We start from the raw sequence: 19,473 nt of genomic DNA, 5'->3' as shown, positions 1-19,473 counted from the left end.
CATACATCATTAAACAAAGGATTTAATACATAAAACACGGAAAACAGGCGTAGCTTCAAGTAAATCACACTCAATACCTACTTATATATTTACATGTACCTATGTAGTAACGAGTAAGTTCGGGTTTCAGCATTCGAGCGACATTGGCCCGTCATCGTCGCTAATGGGAAGACAAAGCGGGTTGATTATAACTTGACGATAACTGCACGATACGATATATATATATTTTTATATCTAGGTATTAAGTGCTGAATCAAAAGGCTAATACATAAAGTAAAGGAGGAATCGAGCCAGAGCTTTGGCTACATGGACTCATACAATACAAATCCTCCTTATTGCACAACCTCAAAATAACATTAACAAAGAAATACACATAATAGAAGAAGAAGAAGAAATACATTTATTTTAACGCCACAACATAGTACATGAAAAAAAGAAAGGCATGCAGACATAAAAAACATTTGGACGCAAAAATAGGATCCCCACTCAGCATAATGCCGCGGCAAACCGTGGCTCTGGTTTTTTGTGGGGACCTGACTTAAACTAAAGTTGATGGCGACACGCACGCCAACGACACACAAATAAATTTACATTGATATAAAAAAACACAAATATTATTATTAATATACCAAGAAAACATAGAAAATTAAGCCACAAGTAAACTAGAATAAAAAAGAACAATCACATCACATTGACTACCGTCTTTTTCAAAAACTTATTTTGAGAGGGTAAGAATAGTATTGGTGTAGTAAGAGAATAATACATAAAAACAGAGGTAACAACAGATGGTCTTATCGCTAAAGTCTCTGTCTTCTTCTTCTCTTATATTCTGGCTAAATGGTCTGCTTTCTGACTTTTTCTTCTACATTTTGCATGATTGCCAACCTCAGACAGAGGAATCTTCTTTATCTTATTCCTCAGAATTATCAACCAGCGTTCATTAGGCTTCCACTTTCAATATTGTTACAATATCGTTTACTAGAAATGCTACTTGCTAATACAGGGCTTCTGACGACGTCGTAATGTAAGTAAATTAGGTATCAAAGTTTCACAATACCGACACGAAAGTTAATGCTTACCTGAGAGGAGTAAATTGATTAACAACTAATTATGAAACAAGAGCTTCAGATATCAGATACTAGGGACTCTGTAAAGTGTAAATAAATAGGCGAATAAATAGACGCGAAAAACTTGGTGCGCGACATAGGCCGTCGACTTAGGCAGAAGGCGGAGGACCCCCACTCCGAGTCGTTTCTGGTGCAAAGGCTATCCATAGACATCCAGCGCGGCAATGCCGCGAGTATTATGGGCACTTTTGCACCGGAAGCGTCTAGGAGCAGCAGCAATGTTTAGTTAGTAACTTGTGTGTGTTTAGTTTGTAAGTTTGACTAACTGTATGTATGTTTTGCAAAATAAAATATTTATGTAAATATAACCTTCTGACGACAAAAAAAAAATCATTAACAAATATATTACACACAAACATTGCAAAATAAATAAAGTAAACTATATAAAAAAATATGAAAAACTGCTTTTCCGCCCCAGGTCTTTTTTGTCTCTTTTCAACTCGGTATATTTGTTATAGTCTTCTATAAAAGTTTATAAAGTTGCTTAGTGGCAATTTATAACACCTGTTTCGTATATATTATATTAAATAATAGCACAATAATAACACCCAGATAATACGGAGCTATTCTTACCCAGCAGGAAATTCTTCTCTAAGCTGAAAGCAATAGCTCCGGAATGAATTCCGGAAATTGTTTTCCCATCAGTTCGCACTACTAGCCAGTAGTTTAGTAAGTAAACAGGTCTCGAGCGTCCATGTTTAATAATAGGAGCATTAAATTAATATATGGCCGTATTCGAACAAAGCTTATAAGATGTCACAGCAATACGATACCGACCTGTCAGTGTCCAAAGTGATATTTATTAAATTTTTTTTAGTTTTATTTTATTTTTCAACATATTGTGCCCCCTGTGTGTGGCTACATGACGGTGCGTATCTAAGATTGAACCCAAGATCTTAGTTCTGTGTTCTAAGATGAGTATTCTACAAGAATATAACCAAGCTAAAAGGTACGGAATGTAGCTCAGTTTTTTTTTTACTTTTACCAGGCGTGGATCACTCCGCGATTTCGTCGCGTCGCTACAAGTACATACGGCCCACACCAATTCTGGTGTCTAGCAGTAGTAATTGCCGCGCACCGCTACGGAACGGACGCCTGCTCGTGCCACCTTGCGGTCATATCTGTCGTAACAGACGCGTTTTGTTAGAGAGCGAACCTTTTGTACCTAGTACTAATATTTATTCTGTGCTTTTACTGACTACGCAGGAGTGGACACGATTACGAAAGTGGCCATTTGACAATCAAGTAAAAATATATCAGGAGTCCAGTAGCTTAGTCATAATATCCCAGCTAGCAAGAGCTAAACGAGGCTCGGCAGCATTCATGAGTCATGGCACGTAATGTGGGCTGCGAAACTGGCCAGTAATGATCAGAAACAACCCTCCTTCAGCCGTGTATGCGAACGTACCTACGTGGATTTAATAGGAAGGGGAGGACGGTGATAAGATAAAGGTAATATTCTGGTACCTGTGTATCATATATATAGAGTGATATTCGGGTTATGAAAAGGAAAACGATACACTGTTCCTAACAGAGTTTATAGGGTTTCTAGAGTTAAGGGGCCCACTGATTAACAGTCCGCCGGACGGTATCGGCCTGTCAGTTGTTCGGAACTGTCAAAATTTTGTTCTAACTGACAGGCCGATACCGTCCGGCGGACTGTTAATCAGTGGGCCCCTTTAGTTAGGACATGTAAACCATCACTATTTTTAAGTCTTTGTTTTATATGAACGTAACCATGAAATAAGTGTTTTAAAATAAATTATTTTTATGGACCAAGGTAACTCTGCATGGCATTTTGAATGACAAAGAGTCATCATTAATGTCAAATTTCCATGAAAATATGACGTTATTCTGTTCAATTCCGTGGAAAGTTAGCTCAGACGGACTGTAGATGCAAGTTTGAACATTATTTTTAAAATTATGAACAAAGTTAATTAGCCTATACTGCACAAGGTTATGAATGTTATGATATTTTCCGAAATGTGAATGTTAATAGGAAATAATATTTTGTATTCACGAAATCCATAACTTAGAGTAAAATAAGTGTGATAAATTACAGAGCCGCAAAGTATAAGTTCTAATCACAGCATCATCAATGTTTAATCCAGAAAAAACATACTTTTCATCATACAAAATAATTATAAAAAAAACACCATACAATAGTGTTAAAAAGATAATAAGTTCATTTTCTGAGAATTATAACTACAATAATATTTTTCCTATCTTGTTATTTCAGCCAAGCCAAAATAATAATTGGCTAGACTCTCAACTTAAATAATATTTTTTGTATCTTAATATTCCAGCCAAAATAATAATTTGATTAGACAACCTTTAATTTACCTAATTACGTCTGCCTAATGATCTCTGACCTTTTCTATTCGGCATTCGAAGTAAGATGAGATAAAATATCATTCAACGCTTATAGAAATGTCTAGACGATTATGTAACTATGTAATACTAGTAAGTAAATGGCTGTTATGTATTAACTAAATATTGTGAGTGTGTGCCCTTAAAATAATCAGTTTAAGTATGGTCTCCGATTATATATGGTTTTTTTATTAGTCATAAGTACACAATCGATAGGTACTACCGAGTTTTGTGGGTGGAGTCACCTATCGTACTCAATATACTTGGTCAAGCAAATCTTGTCAGTAGAAAAAGGCGCGAAATTCAAATTTTCTATGGGACGATAACCCTTCCAAATTACATTTTTTAAATTTGCCGCCTTTTTCTACTGACAAGATTTGATTGACGAAGTATAGTACTCATGTCAATGGCATATTCTTTCACTTTATTCTTTTTCTGATCCAGGCGGTTTTGTATTTTGTTGGTTAACCAATAAATGTTATAACTACCCGAAAATGTACAAATTATTTGTTTACTTTTATCTAAATACGGTCTCCTAGCCTAGTCGGTAGTGAGTACTGCCACAGAATAAATAATAGTATTAAGTACAGAAGACTCACTCTCTAACAAAACGCGTCTGTTACGATCAGCACAGATATGGCCGCTAGGTGGCGACAGCGCCACGCGCGGCTTATGGCAAACCCCAAAATTGGGGCCGAACGGATGTACTTTTAGCTACTTGTTAAAGCGACGAAATCGCGGAATGAGACACGCCTGGTACTGCCTACGAAGCAGGAGGGTCTGGGTTCGAATCCTGGTAAGGGCATTTATTTGTGTGTTCATCACAAATATTTGTTCCTGAGTTATGGATGTTTTCTCTGTAAGTATATAAGTATTTATATATACGTGTATATTATATACATCGTCGTCTAGTACCGACAACACAAGTCTTATTGAGCTTAATGTGGGACTAGGTTGATCTGTGTAAAATTGTCCTATAATATTTATAGGATCAGACTACGCGTCAAAACTTTCTACCATTTTCTAGTAACATAACACTGCGAATATACCTATAAATACCTGTCTCGTTTGAGCGTGAACTGTAGAATCTCAATTTGAAAGAAAATTCCAGGGTGGCAGATACTCTTGGCCCGTTGCTTCATTCGCTATGGATGCTGACTGTACCATTTCTGATGTAAAATGTCGTATGAACTAGGTACCTACATGAGAGCAAAGATCCCTCTTGTTGCTCAAATAACTATTCTAAATCAAGTGTGTAGTTTCGATATTGACATTTATTGGTCGTTATGTCTGATATTGTGAAGCCGTTATGCTGTAGGTGTAGATCATAACTTATTTGGCAAACCCTATCATAATGTTTTCATATTTGTTGTTTGTACAAATGGACAAAATCGAAAATTGGAACAATCTAACAAGCTTTACATTATTAGGATTCAAAACAATGTTAGTTTAGTAAAAAAAGTACATGCACGTCATTTAACTTAAAATAGATTAACAATACTATATACCTACATATTATTATTTAGTATAACAAACGTGTTTACGAGGAGTTACCTATCTTGGAACCAATTTTGTTTTATCGGTCGAATAGGCCTGATGACAAATTTTGAAATCCCTTTTATTATTGTCGGTACACTTGTATTGGTTCCGAAAAACACAATATTTCAGCTATACTCATAAGATTTAACATAGATAATTGCATTTTATTATAGCTAGTTTAAACTTCGCGCGAAAACGCCTCGCATGCCATTTGTGACGTCATTATTTAGTTGGTGGTAGGGTGGTAGACATTGTTTACATACTTACAGTTACGAATTTCCCTTGAATCCGAATGATATTGTTAATTCAGCACCATATATTACGATTAGGGATGATAAATACATTACAACAATTTATCACAATAACTCATTTTACACAAAAACTCTCACACGGTTGCAGTTTAAGATGAATTATTTAGATACATGTAAATTTTGAGTGAAAATCACCGAGCGCCGGTTTACTTTTTAATTTTTCATTTTTTCTAATTACGACAGCCAACAAGGCAATGATAGTTCCATTCAGCCAAATAATTAAAAGTTTGTTGTTGAAATATCGTATTATTTAGCATTTTATTTAAATAATAACAAATAGATATCTATTTTATATCGTGTAATAATATTTATTGTACGTAATAAATGTTTAGTGGCGAAATAATATTTTTTTTGCACCTTTCGAACTCTTTGGTGAGGACGTATAGATTTCGGTCAATGAGGTTGTCTATGTTGCTCTAAGAAATATGTTATGGATTGATGACGTCACTGTTTGGAACGCTTCTGATTGGCGTTTCAGTAATAATGGCCGATTGGAGAATTTTGCACTTTTATTTTATTGAATATCTTAATAATCCTTCAGTTTATACTGAGATTAGGCCATTTTTTAGAATCATATTAACATATATGTTTCTTTGAAACCATTATTTCCATGATTCTTTGTTACTTGCAACAGGCCTATTGTCGGTTATTCTACTCGTAAACACACAGATCTGTGCGTACCTATATTAAACATCAAAGGACCTGTTGCATCCAATTACCGAGATTTTTCGTAATTAGTTAAACTTTGCTGTAAGTTTGATAGCTGAGGATCTAACACGAAAATTGAAAAACGAAATTTCGTTATCTGCCTCTCTATCACGCTTGCATATTCCAGCAATAGATAGGCAGATAAAGAAATTTCGAACTACGTTTTTCGCGATAGCCCTGAACCACCTCCACCTAAAAAGGAAAATATCGTTTTGTTACTTTACAAAATATCGACGTCAAAATTATACCTACCTTGTCAGCTTACTTATAAATTACCTACAACGATAGCTTGAAGGTGTAAAATACTCATTATTTTGTAATAGAATACCCTTATTGCAACAGTACAAAGTATCTTATGTACGATCTACATATTTCAGTACTAGCTGGAACTACACTATAAAGTCTTACGGCCTTTAAAGCCGCCTTTAAAACCCTTAACCGAGGTAACTATCAGACCCTGTACCTACAGTACCTTCGTAAAGGTCGGAAACGTATCAGCGACATTCGTAAACAAGGGAACAGGGGTGTTGTTCACAACGATTACAGGGCGCTTCGCCTCGATGCAAAATCGTGAAATCCGAGGGTAAAAATTGAAATCTTGAAATCACAAATAATCACAATCTTTAATAGAAATCGCCAATCGGAACTAAAATTATGTATGGCAATGATCACGCGACTTTTCACTCGCATCTCATGACATATACGTAGTATGTCAAGCCGTTTCCATCAGTAGAAAAATTAATTAAAAATTAAAAAACACGACTGCGAAAAAGCGAACTGAAAAGACAAAAATAATTTATAGTTGTGTTAGTTACCCAGTCACATGATTGATATTTTTCATTGACTGTACCTGTGTATTTTATTTCAATTGCAGTCGGGGACCTTGATGTATTGACATTTTCCCATTTAAAAGGTCCCCGACTGCAATCGAAATAAAATACACAGGTACAGTCAATGAAAAATATCAATCATGTGACTGGGTAACTAACACAACTATAAATTATTTTTGTCTTTTCAGTTCGCTTTTTCGCAGTCGTGTTTTTTAATTTTTAATTAATTTATTTTATTTTATACTTTTTAGATTTTTTAAACCAACCATATGTTTTATGATTTGCACCTGGCTTTGGACCGCGTGCAGCGCGTCACATACGTCGGGCTACGCCCGACTCCTTTAGTATGAGGGCGCCTCCAGCGCCTAGATTTGGTAAGCGTACAACCACGTACGTCGACTCTTTTAGTATGAAGGCGCCGAAGGCGCCTGGCTTTGGAACGCGTGCAGCGCGCCACGTACGTCGGGGTACACCCAACGCTTTAAGTATGAGGGCGCCGAAGGCACCCGGGTTTGGTAAGCGTTCAGCGCGCCACGTACGTCGCGCTACGCCCGACGCTTTAGTATGAGGGCGCCAAAGGCGCCCAGCTTTGGTAAGCGTACAACGTGTCACGTATGTAGGGCTACGCCCGACACTTTTAGTATGAGAAGGTCGAAGGCGCCTGGCTTTGGACCGCGCGCAGCGCGCCACGTACGTCGGGCTATGCCCGACGCTTTGAGTATGAGGACGCCGAAGGCGCTTGGTTTTGGTAAGCGTGCAGCGTGTCTCGTACGTCGGGCTGCGCCCGACTCTTTTAGTATGAGAAGGTCGAAGGCGCCTGGCTTTAGACCGCGGGCAGCGCGCCACGTACGTCTGGCTACCTACGCCCGACTCTTTTAGTATGCGGGCGCCGAAGGCGCCTGACTTTGGAATGCGTACAGCGCGCCACGTACGTCGCTTTAAGTGTGAAGGCGCCGAAGGCGCCCGGGTTCGGTAAGCGTACAACGCGCCACGGACGTCGGGCTACGCCCGACGCTTTGAGTATGAGAACGCTGAAGGCGCCCGGCTTTGGCAAGCGTACAGTGTGTCACGTACGTCGGGCTACGCCCGACACTTTTAGTATGAGAAGGTCGAAGGCGCCTGGCTTTGGACCGCGCGCAGCGCGCCACGTACGTCGGGCTACCTACTACCGACTCTATTAGTATGCGGGCGCCCGGTTTTGGAACGCGTACAGCGCGCCACGTACGTCGCTTTAAGTGTGAGGGCGCCGAAGGCGCCCGGGTTCGGTAAGCGTACAACGCGCCACGTACGTCGCGCTACGCCCGACGCTTTGAGTATGAGGACGCCGAAGGCGCCTGGTTTTGGTAAGCGTGCAGCGTGTCTCGTACGTCGGGCTACGCCCGACACTTTTAGTATGAGAAGGTCGAAGGCGCCTGGCTTTGGACCGCGCGCAGCGCGCCACGTACGTCGGGCTACCTACGCCCGACTCTATTAGTATGCGGGCGCCCGGTTTTGGAACGCGTACAGCGCGCCACGTACGTCGGGCTACGCCCGACGCTTTGAGTATGAGGACGCCGAAGGCGCCCGGTTTTGGAACGCGTACAGCGCGCCACGTACGTCGGGCGTCCTAGGAAAGAATCTACAATTTTTTTTAGAAGAAATCATTTATCCAGAAAATACCAAGCTGACTTTGCATAGCATTCGCTAAGACAAAGTGTGAAAATATCATCATCATAAATGTTAAAATTAAATAAAAACATACGGTTATTATGATACTTTCACAATTTGTTCTACCAAAGTTGGTGCAGAGTTAGCTTAGAGAGACTGCATCATATCGATTAATAAATAGAAGCTATATTTTAAACTTTTCGATTCCATTAGCGCAATTTAGAAGGTGTATTAAAAATTATGAGTAGTATACTGTACCTAATATAATAAAATTATATTTTTTTATGATCAGCGGTCAAACCCCTTCTTTTTAATGTCCCATTCAATAATAATATTTGGTTTTATGAGATAAGCTTTTCTTAACATATTTTGTCAATTCTTACTTTCTCAAACTTAAACTTAAACCCACATGTTGCGTATATATTATTAATCGGCTTTCACAGCCCTTCATTTTGATACCCTACTCGATAGGTTTGCACGATTTTTTTTTCTAAAGGTTGCGTAATATGGCGTATTAAGTCCGCCATATTGTTTTTATAATGACGTCACATAGCCTATGTCACCCGGGATGACGTAAGGATTCTAATGATGTACCATACGTCTAAATCGGTTAAGGCTATCAGAAGTTAAGGTGGAATAAAGAAACTCACATACATACAAACATGAACGCTGAAAACAATACACTCTTTTTTTTGGGCAGTCGTGTAAAAAACGGCAAAATTAAAAAATGTAATAGGCGCGAAGCGTTATCGTCACAAAGAAAATTTGAATTTCGCGCTTTTTTCTACTGACAAAGTTGTTTGACAGACTATATTTTTCATTCAACTCTAATACTTTCCCCAGAAAATAAAAAAAAACCGTCAACCGGGACATATTTCATGCTAAAAGGGGGGGTTGCGTCAGGGGGCGGGGATGGGACACTAGTGTGCGTAAAGCACCATACCCAAAGGTATCATACTACATTCATTGTATGCTGGCTTTAAAAAACACAATTAGACCGAATCATTTCACTGATCCCGCCTCATGAGTTTCTTAGAAGTTATATAATGATTTTTGTTTATTTGCCGTTTGTGGATACCAGTTTATTTTTGGTGAAGGAAAATATAGCGAGGAAAGCGGACTAATTTCGGTAGCTAATACTCGTAGTTTCCCCTCTGAGTTGGAAAGGTGAGTAGGGCTTTAAGTATATTGCACCAACAGTTGTTACAGATCATCTTACACCAGAAGCAAACTGACACCAAGCCAAAAGATTGGTGAATCAGGTGGCAGTTTCTCTAAAGCCCCTCAAAGCGCCTGCGGGTACGACCATTTGCGCCGAACCCGGGTCTTTCTGCCACTTTTGATGCGACGAAAGCCGAGTGGAATTGTTTAAATAATAAAAAGGGCCAGATTTGTTTTTTTATCGTTACGACAGGGATTTATGTCACATAGCAGTTTGTCTCAGTGGATGGAATTTTCACAATGGAATTGATTACCTACATTGCTGCTACAAATATCAAAAACTTGGGCAGAAACATCGATTTCGACACTTTGGGAACAAATCATATTAAGACATATTAAATAATTATAATTATAATCCGGCCTATATAGGTACGTCCCACTGCTGGGCACCGGTGCCCTCTTGTGAGAGGGCTTGGGCTGGTTCCCACGTTAGCCCAATGCGGGTTGGGGCTTTCACATACACCTTTGAATTTCTTCGCATGTATATGCAGGTTTCCTTACGATGTTTTCCTTCACTGAAAAGCTAGTGGTAAGCAGTGTTGGACGAACGTTAATTGCAATTGACCGTTAACCAGTACAAATTGAACCGTAAACGGTAACGGACGGTTACAGTTGACGGTTCAATTTGTACTGGTTAATGGTCAAGAATGGTCAATTGCATTAACGTTTCGGCCAACACTGGTGGTAAGTAAGTACCTATCAAATGATATTTCGTACATAAGTTTCGAAAAACTCATTGGTACGAGTTACGATTCTAACCTGATGCGACCTCTGGATTGAAAATCGGACGTCAGATCCATATTTCCACCACCGCTTTTTTATATTAAATTAACGTCTATAAATTTTATACTCCCGGTTTCCCACAAAAAAAGTTGATTTATTGCCTTTAGCCACTGCAGATTTGAAAGTGTCACTTAGGAAACTGACAAAGGCTTAAATGATTTAGTGGACGGATTCTTAGCCCCAAGCTTCACTCGGGGCACAAAACAAAAATCCCCCGAGTCCCATTCCTTTCATTCAAAGAAACTCTTTGATTTATTGCAAATCCATTTTCCTGAGGCCCTATTTTGCATGGAAAAATGGACACATTGTACTTGGAATCTTGATGAAATGAAGATGTATTATCTAGGAGTCTTACTGTGGGATAAGCCTTTCTCAATGGGATGCCCCGGGGGCCGCTAGTTGGCTAGGCCGGCTTACCGGAAGCCTTGAGATGTATAAGGAGCGAAAAAAATTCAATGCCTTTGGAATCCTATAGTACATATTTGTAAATCGGTTCTACATTTTTTTTAAAGTTACAATTGGTACCTAATTGAAATGAATATGCTACTGATTTGATATAACCTGCATTGTATGTCGCTCGAAGGAACATAAGATAGGTACCTACATATAAAGGCCAGTTAAACATTGATTACAGTTAGACCAAGATAAGTCCATAATTTCATAGAAATTGGACGTTTAAAGTAAAACTTGCACTGCGAGTGCTATCAAAATCATTATATTATTTTGGATCTAACTTTAGGGTATCTGCTAATACATACGTTTGCTACTTGGGGTTAGTGGCAATTTTTATGAACTTGTAATGAATGTGTGAAGAGGCCGTAAATACATGTATATTTTTTTGTCAACATAATGTTTTTGATCTATTGCATTTAAAATAAATACATGACCGATTCGTTTACACCAAGTTGGTTATTAGGATTTCATCATTCATATTTTGTCGGATTTTTTTTCTACCCCCTAAATATAAAAAATATAATGATTCGTTTTGATAAGTCAACTTCTTCGAGGGCCAAGTACAGTCCGCAATATAAACGTGTCATTATCATCTTCCTCGCGTTATCCTGGCATTTTGCCACGGCTCATGGAGCCTGGGGTCCGCTTGACAACTAATCCCGAGAATTGACGTAGGCACTAGTTTTTACGAAAGCGACTGCCATCTGACCCTCCAACCCAGAGGGTAAACTAGACCTTATTGGGATTAGTCCGGTTTTCTCACGATGTTTTCCTTCAACGAAAAACGACTGGTAAATAAATGTCATTGATATTTCGTACATAAGTTCCGAAAAATTCATTGGTTTGGAGCCAGGGTTTGAACCCGCGATCCCCGGAATGAAAGTCGCACGCTCTTACTGCTAGGCCACCAGCGATTCTTCTTCTTCAATAGAAACGTGTATCTAATCGGTATATTTTCTTCTATTCTTTGATTACAATGTTATAAAACATCAATGACAGAGGTTAATCTTTGCCGAAACTTGTCTCAAATAATCCGATTTGCGTGATAAGGGTCGGTACTGATTGTACTCGACTGTTCTGGATTCTATTTTCTTTGCAGGTCTGATGATGTATAGCTAAAGTAGACATCAAAAAATGTAAGTGAAAAATACCAAATACCTATTCTAATCTACTTTTTTTTAATTAGAAATCCACTAGGAGAAAGTAGGCACCAATCGTAGAGAAGGTTTACGATGACGTGCCGCGTGGTAACAGAGCCGTTCAAAGGGGTAAAGTCTAAGAACGACTTTAACCATTCCTATTTAATTGATAGCCTTTACATTATGATAAAGTAGACGTCACACGGTACTTTTGATCCTGACTGATCATGTCCGTCTGTCACCTACTGAAATTAATTTGTCAAACACTAGGACATTTAGGTACTGCCGTCTCGAATGACTGATTAATCAAAGCAGAACTGAAATAGCTACTAAATTATTCATACCTAGTTATGGTGGTCATGGTAACCATCATAAGTCATGAAAACACCCATAAAGCGCCCTTAATGTTCACGGGACCCTTTTCATGCTTTTAATAGGAATTCCCATTATTAAAAAAGTTTGCGACATTAATTTAATTGCTATGGCGCTTGCTCACTTCATGCATAAAGGCGGAATTTCACCAGTGCGCGGCACCAGCATGAATAAGATAAGATAAGATAGTCTTTATTGGTAGCATACTGGTACTCGTCAAATACAATTCTGTACAATAAACATACAAATTCCACATTCCAGAGTAGGTACTTATTTCGTACGACCACCCTTTATGGCCAAAAATAAGTGCATTCCCGTTGCCAGGGAGGTTTTAGGATTATAATGAGCAACTTTTGCTACGGGACCAACCCCGAATCGCAAAAAAAAAATTTGGTTAGTCCATTTTCTATGGGAGGGTAAATTTTGTTTTCGCGATTTCGGGGTTGGTTCCACAGTAAAAGTTGCTCAGTATAATTCTAAAACCTCCCTGATAACAGGAATGCACTTATTTTTGGCCACCCTGTATACTAGCATAGTATTGTCAGTTATTCTGAACAAAATCTCTCTCTCTCGTCAGCATTATTATTCCCATCTGACTGTGGGGTCTGCTTTTCTGGTCTTTTCTCTCCACTTCGCGCGATCGGACGTGTCTTCTACTGAAACGTCGCAGGCCCTCATGTCTTTTGCTATGGTGTCTGCCCACTCATCTTCGGTCTTCCTCTGGACACAACAATGTTCAGATCCATATCAACATTCCCACTGTAATCAGGAGGTCTTCTTTTTACGTGTCCAAACCATCTCAGTCGGCTCTCTTGTAGCTTATCGGCGATATCACGTACTCCGAGGCTACCGCGAACGTACTCGTTGCGTATCTTATCGAGCTTATTCTGAACAAAATAATAAAAATATATATATATTATCTACATACACACAAATATGCTTGTACTTACCTACTTACTTAGTACTAATTTGGCGCGATGACCCAAAATGAGTCTGGGTCTCCAACACAATAGCACGCCATTTTATCCGCCCACTCTATCCGCCCACCGATACTAGGTGTTAAGAAAGATTCTGGGACCCGTTAAAAGAGACGATGGCAGTTGGAGGATTCGGAAAAATGTCGAAATCGACGAACTCATAGCCGAACCGAATATAATGGGTGAGACCAAAGCACATCGTCTCCGTTGGCTGGGCCTTTAAAGAATGGGTGAAGATCGTGCTGTAAAGAGGGCATATATTCCAACTGGACGCCGTCCTGTAGGTCATAATCCTAAATATCGATGGGCGGAACATGCTTGTGCCTAGTGGAATTCTCTCGAGCGTCGGCGTCTAGTCAACTCTTTGGCTGCTGTTCGACGCAACGTTGGCGCAAACACGCAGCGACGCCATTTTCCATAGCGCTGACGCCGTACGCCTGCCGCCCGCACCTTCCCCGCCGCCCTTAGTCGTCTCGCCCCGTCGCCCCCGTACCGCGCAGGCGAGGACTCAGTTAAGCGGTCGGACTATAGACGCAGGATGCTAGTGTGGGGTAACCTTTAAGAGGCACCGTCTACGCAAATACGCGGTTTTTAGGTCCTTTTTTGGGGTATAAAAGGGTGGTGAGATTAATTTGGAACAGTAAAGAACACTTTAACTTTATAAGCCCTAAAGGGCGAGCGTCGTTTGTTTTTAATCGTGTCATGCTTTCGTTTTAACGGAAGCACTTAATAATAATTATGTCCACATGAGGCTTTCGGGGATTTTCTTTAATTTATCGTGGGCTTAAAACAGGGTCAGTATAAAAAAAAAGTTTAAGGTAGAAGAAAAATACTGGATTTTTATGTTGCAAGCTTTGGATAGTATTTTTGCACTGTTAAATTTAATTTGAATTTAAATAAGTACCTATTTGATTGATTTCGATGCTCTTGCTTCCTCTAACTGGTAATTAAATGCGTTAAAATTATACGCATGTTACTACAACAATTTTATTTTTTTATGTGTACTGTATAATGGCGGGGCGAATATCATATTTTGTTATGAAGCAATGTCTACGGCGTATCGCTACGATAAATTTCGTAGCATTCTCGTAGAGGTTGGATTGTTTAGCTTGCGAAGAAAACGTGTTCTCTCGGGAAGTTTAATATTACATAAAAAAAAATAGCAAACATCTGAAGCAGTTTTAAAATAGTTATTTGTTTTACAAGGGGGCAAAGTTGTTGTGTTTAACCGCTCGTGCTAATATTGATACCCGTGCAAGCGAAAGATTTCAAAATTGAACCACGGGCGTAGCGAGTGGTTCGAAAAATGGAATCTTGAGCGTTGCGAGGGTTTTAAAGCACGAGGGTTAAACAAAATTTGCCCCCGAGTGAAACACAATTTTTTTCACCACACCAACCCGAAGCAAATATTAAATGTAAAATATGAAACAAAATCAAATCAAATCAAATCCCAGTGAATGTTATTAAATATTTATCATCTAAAATCAGCATTTAAAAGTCAATTCTACCAGCAAACATAAGAAAACAACTTTGCTATTAGTTTCTGAAGTGCAAAGTAAGCCTTTCCGAACTGGTGTGGTGAGGTATTTATTAGTTAAATATGAACGGGGACATTTTTACTAGGTTATATTGTACAGATAAGGGTTCAATTTGTTTGTCCCTTTAAATACCTATAGCCTTCTGAGACCCAGAACAACTTATTTTGTTTTTGAATTTGGAACTTTTAGGGTACTCAATAAAACTTCATAATTTAATGTGGAATATGTGCAAAATTTTGAACGCAGAGTCTCAAGAGGATAGAAAGTAAAGAATATTGTAGGAACAAATGCCCACAAATTTGCTAAAGGATCGGGTTTTATCTGAATTAACTGTTGTAAACAAAATATAAAAGTTTTGGGGCCCGATTCGGATTTTGAAATAGACAACTATTAGACATCTTTTAGACATCACCAAGATACTATAACGATATGTTTAAGATCTAACCTGTCAAATTTGACATTTGCGCGATTCTGGAGATACTGTTGAACGATTTCCACAGGATATGACTTAGAGATCCAATTCACATCTAATATATATCTTACTTTATCTAACGTAAAAGTGACATTGGTTGCCCGAATTGCGCTGCAAAAGAGAACTAGTTGATATCTAAACAATAACGTATCTAGAATGGATCTAGTGCGTGTCGTCTCTTGTGAATATCTTGAAGTTCGAATACGGCAGTTGTTGTTTTGCATGTTTGTGTCTACTCGGCTTTCAATATTCGTTAAAAACAACAACAAATAAACTGATATTGTTTTCGAGCAAAACATATTTTTAAATCGTGAACCAAAGATAATTGAGTGTATAGAGGCGGATTGTCAAAGTAAATTATGTAGCTACTGTAAATTTACTGCCATCTTTCGACAGAAGATAAAACTGTTAGAACGCTATTTGACTTTGATCCTTATTCTTTCACTGATATGTGTTAACTTATTAAATATGAATATTAACGCCATCTACTCGACTGTAGGCCAAAGTTATGGTGCAATCTTTTCGAGTGATGGCGCCATAATCTTCAGCCTACTCTCGAGTAGATGGCGTTAAAATTAATATTTAACAAGTTAACATATATAAGGGCGCTACAGGGTATTTCAATCGCAATCCAGCGCGGGAACGCTGCCTGCGTGTTGGGCACCCTCCCGAGGGCACCAAATCTTGATAGGTATTTTTAATTTTTAGTTTTAGTTATTTTAATTGTAGTTAGTTTTAGTTTTATATTCCTGTTTATGTCTTTTAGTAATTTCCCTTCATATATAAGTGAAAGAATAATGATCAAAGTCAAATGGCGTTCTAACTGTTTTAATCTTCTGTCGAAAGATTGCAGTAAATGTACTGTAGTTACATAATTTACCATGACAGTAACTCTCTATTTCAAATTCTCTTTGCGTGAACTAAAAGCTGCACGAATTGATATAATGGAAGATAAAATAACGCAAACAAAACAATTTGAAACACACGTATGGATATTACTTTCCATAACGTGGAGATATGTTCAGCCCGGTATTATGGATGGTTTTATCCACGTGATAAAATAACCATAATTTTTTAACACCGCGGGATTGAAAGAGGCGGACACCGTTTTATCACGCCGTCACGTAGACAAAAACGACCATCATATCCGTAATGATGATCGTACCGTAGGTAGAAGCTAACAGATAATGGTACCGTTAAAATTTACGACATAGCGCGCTATAGGGTATTTGATTGTATTTCAAATAAATTATTTCACACCTTGCATGAAATAAACCACCAGAGAAATAATTATTAGAAAAACATAGATAGCAGTTATTTTTAAACACAATATCTATTTAATAAATCGGATAGAAATATAAAAAATAGGTGAGTTGACCGTGACGTCACTATGTCATGTTTAATATAAATTCCATATTAGCAAATCGTTTTGACACTTCTAAAAAAAATTGACTTGACCAGTAGTATCCTATTTGCATTTTTTTCTATTTCATTTCGAGTTTATTGCTTCATATTGTCGGTATACTTAATTATCTGGCTCTGTGGTGTGGTGTGGATATGTGGCTTTTTGTTTGTTTCCATTCCTCTAACTTTAAAAATATTTCTAGTGCTCCTGCTAATTTAAGTAGGCAATGTTGAAAACAAATTGTAATGAAGCCCACAATATGTTTTGTAAAAATGATTACCAGCGAAAATCTAGCTACAAGTATCTATGTCTATTGAAAATGTATCAGTTGTAGTTTTTTAACTAATCCTCTGAATTTCAAACGCCGATCCTCTCAAAATAGATTACAAGTTTCGTTTGTGAACGTATATTAAAACTACCAGTACCGTCAACCGGGGTGAATAGGGCTGGTTGGGGTGAATAGGGACAAAATTTAAAATGTGATTTACCTGACAATTTCTTAACAACTACCCACACAAATTGTATCATACAAAATCTACTATTATTTCCAAGCGAATGATACATTTTATTTAAGTATTTTTTAAGAAATTGTCAGGTAAATAACATTTTATGTTTTGTCCCTATTCACCCCAACCATCCCTATTCACCACGGTTGACGGTAAGTCGGACACACAATTTATTTCCTGCAACGAAATTCTAAAATAGTGGGAAGAGTAAATCCCGAAATAGAAGTGGTGAGCCAAAATCGCCGAGCCGCTATTTCGGCAGACGTGACGCCTCGGCAAAGGGATGTGTAGTTGTCGGTATCGATGTCGATATAAGTTAAACAAATCATCGTAAAAACTAGTATTAAACAATTCTTGGGATTAAACAACGCAAACAAAACAAGTAGTTCCCAGGCTCCCATGAGCCGTGGCAATAACCGGGACAAACGCTTGGAAGAAGACGAGTAAGTACCGTAGGCACACGTAAAGACTAGGAAGATTTTAACTAAAAATCTGTCTTTTCCTTAGTTCTACTTATTTTCTTTGTATTCCTTTCTCTCTCAAAATGTGCCTAAAGCTCGATATACTTTAGTCGTATAAACAAGAACACTAGAGTTAGACCAAGAAAAGTCTGCAGTTATTTATGCGTCATAATGTCATAGAAGTTTGACGCTTAAAATAACACCTGCACTGCGTGTGCTGTCAAAATTTCTGCAAACTTTTCTTGGTCTAACTCTATCCCTCGGTGTTAACGAAAAAAAATGTGAAGAATCAAATCGATTAAATTTTACATGTTACACATCTCCATGTATCAGGCATCCTTTTTTTTTAAGAGGGGAAATGCTTTACGCATACCACCCGGCACGTGGACGGGCCGGGATGGTTATGTGGTCCCTGTTGTGGGCTAATGAGACCCCAGGTTTACCCACTAAAACCCTTTTGTTGCCGCCTCGCTTCTATACGGCGAGGTCCCAGGAACGCCGGCAATAGTTCTTAATGGAATGGTCTGTTACTCTGCACCTGATATCGTTCTTTTGTTTAGCCTAGTTCTGACTCAGTGTTGTAAAAATACAGTCGAGGGAGGAAATGAAAAATATTGAATTAGATTTTTTTAAACGGATTTGTAAGGAATTATCGATAAAAATATATCCCAACCCTATTTCTAAGCTGCAGCGACCCCGCGGCACTGGAATTAGATTTGTAAGCTATCAGCGGCGCCGGCGACGTTGTTACGATGGACTCTGGCCCTGAGAATGGCATTGACTATTATTAGGTATTCTAAAGTTAATGTAAAGGGTATACTTTGCAATGCAAATGAAAATCATTCAAATTAGATTATTCTTCAATATGTGGCTTTCCATCAGAGAAGGGTCGTTATGCTTCATGTGCAATAAGGACGTTTTTATGAGAATTTTTGTTGGAATCTCCGATGGAAAGGACCATATTGCACTTGAAGCATAAGGACCCTTTTGTGATGGAAAGCCACATACCTATTACAATGCACTCATGAATGTCAAATAACCTACTACTTTGTGTAGTTTAACGGTATATATAGAAAAGGAATCGCCGGTAACTGGGAGATATCCTGAACCCAATCGTAAAAGTAAACGTAGTAAAAAGTGTTTAAACCCATGTAAACGTAGTAAAAACCGGAAAAAAATATTTTCCTTCAGCTGTTTCCCAGCAGGTTTACCCGTAATTTGCGTCTACATATTATCAGATTACGGATCGTTTTCATTTCGTTAAGACTGTTGATATTGGCTTATATTGCATTTGGATTTTGAAAGTGGACTAATGTATATGCTTTGACTTTACGTAAGTAGGTACTGGATTTTTTCACAAATATATTTGTTACGGTCACCATGAGAAATATACATAAAAATATTTTATGTGTGTTGTTTGGTAAATATGTTTAGTTTAATTTACGGGAAAATGCGTTTTCACTTAAACGGGTTTTCACTTAAAACGGGTTTTCACTTAAAACGGGTTTTCACTTAAAACGAGTTTTTACGGTAACAGCTCTATCTCAAGTAATGTGTTTACTGGTGTAAGCTTGTCCTAAAGATAATTTCCACGAAACCTAACCGTCTCTACCA

This window comes from Cydia splendana, chromosome 11, assembly GCF_910591565.1.
Source record: "Cydia splendana chromosome 11, ilCydSple1.2, whole genome shotgun sequence".
Classification (NCBI taxonomy): domain Eukaryota; kingdom Metazoa; phylum Arthropoda; class Insecta; order Lepidoptera; family Tortricidae; genus Cydia; species Cydia splendana.
The sequence above is the reverse complement of the archived record's forward strand: the minus strand, read 5'-3'. Positions refer to the sequence as shown.